The following is a 1,386-nucleotide window of genomic DNA, read 5'->3' on the forward strand; positions in this document are numbered from 1 at the left end:
TCAGAAATCCACCTGCCTCTGCCTCCCAAGTGCTGGGATTAAAGGCATGTGCCACCACTACCTGGCAATTATATATATTTTTGAACTCATGTTTTCAGCATTTTTTCCCATAGCCTTAAGGGCTGTCCTGAAGGTCACAACATTCTACCATGTTGCTGAGACAATACACACACCCTCACCCCCCAGATTCGTGCTGCCTCTGTTTATCCTGGAGTCATTAACCTTGGCAGAGAGATCATTCCTCAAAGGAGGAACATGGAGTAAGATACTTATACTTTTATACACACAAGCCATATGTTCACAGCAACTCATGGAGGCCACTCCCTGCTGGCTCTGTTCCAGGGGCAGGAACCATGTCAATCAGTCCCTACCGTGGTCCACCATCTGAGTACATATAATATTACTTGTATGTTTGTTTTCAGGCTGACCATTTGGCACTGGACAGCCCATTCATGTACTCTTTCCCAGGAAGGACTATGTCTCCTGCTCACAGCTTTACTTAGTTTCTGTCTACTTCAGTTAGGGCTGATGCCTTCTGGGATTTCCCCCATCCAGCTCTGAACATTTATTAGTGTCTTCTTCGTTCAGCCAATGCCTGGGCAGTCATGTTGGTGGGACTTTACAGGTGTAGCTTCTGATGTTACACACAGACACAATCTCACAGCAAATTCCTTGATCCTCTGGTTCTTAAAATCTTCTTGCTCCATCTTCTGAAATGTTTCTTGAGCCTTAGGTGTGAGAGTGTTTTGTTGGGACTAGGCTCCATAGCTCTGCATTTGATTAGTTGTGGTTTTATACAATGTTCTTCATCTGTTGCAGAGAGATTTCCTTGATGAAGGGTGAAGACAGCATTTATCTGTTGGTATAAGAACAAATGTTCAGAGATTGTTGTTAGGTATTATGCTGCTTAGTAAAACAGTGGTTGTAGATTCTCTAGTAACCATGACTTCACTAGCACTGAATAAGTTAAGTTAGCTAAGTTTCTAGTACAGGCATGGCATCACTTTTATTGAGTGGGCTTAAATACAATTGTAGAACGATTGGTTACATCCAAGGCATATATGCCACTAGCACTTGTATGGTTATCATTCTATGCTGCCATTGATGTGCTTCATAGGAATCATAGATGGATATGACTGTTGCTTGCCTCCTTTGAAAGCTTGCTTGGTTCCTTCTGGTACCAAAAAAGCTAGTATCAGGAAGGAGACATTTAGGTCAGTTCTAGTTGATGACACCCCAGAAAAGGACTGGCTCTTAAAAGAAACACTAGGGAGCCTATAATCCCAGAACTTGAAAGTGGAGGAGGAGTAAGAGCTCGGTGTCACTTCAACTACATATTGAGTTTGAGGTTAACCTGGGCTACTACTTAAGACCCTGTCTCAAAAA

At 42.7% G+C, this 1,386-nt stretch overlaps 1 protein-coding gene and 1 long non-coding RNA gene across 4 annotated transcripts in view; one reads left to right on the top strand and one right to left on the bottom strand.

Annotated features, from left to right (window-relative positions):
• The window catches only part of Kcnb2 (potassium voltage-gated channel subfamily B member 2), a 475,981-nt gene that overhangs the window by 386,413 nt on the left and 88,182 nt on the right, over window positions 1-1,386 (top strand). The window lies entirely within an intron of this gene.
• LOC116088193 overlaps window positions 262-1,386 on the bottom strand; it is a 14,772-nt gene continuing 13,647 nt past the window's right edge. For both annotated transcript variants that reach the window (XR_004117812.1, XR_004117813.1), the window contains one exon: window positions 262-856. This is a non-coding gene — a long non-coding RNA (uncharacterized LOC116088193). The remainder of the gene's footprint in view (window positions 857-1,386) is intronic.

Source organism: Mastomys coucha, unplaced genomic scaffold (assembly GCF_008632895.1).
Source record: "Mastomys coucha isolate ucsf_1 unplaced genomic scaffold, UCSF_Mcou_1 pScaffold14, whole genome shotgun sequence".
Classification (NCBI taxonomy): domain Eukaryota; kingdom Metazoa; phylum Chordata; class Mammalia; order Rodentia; family Muridae; genus Mastomys; species Mastomys coucha.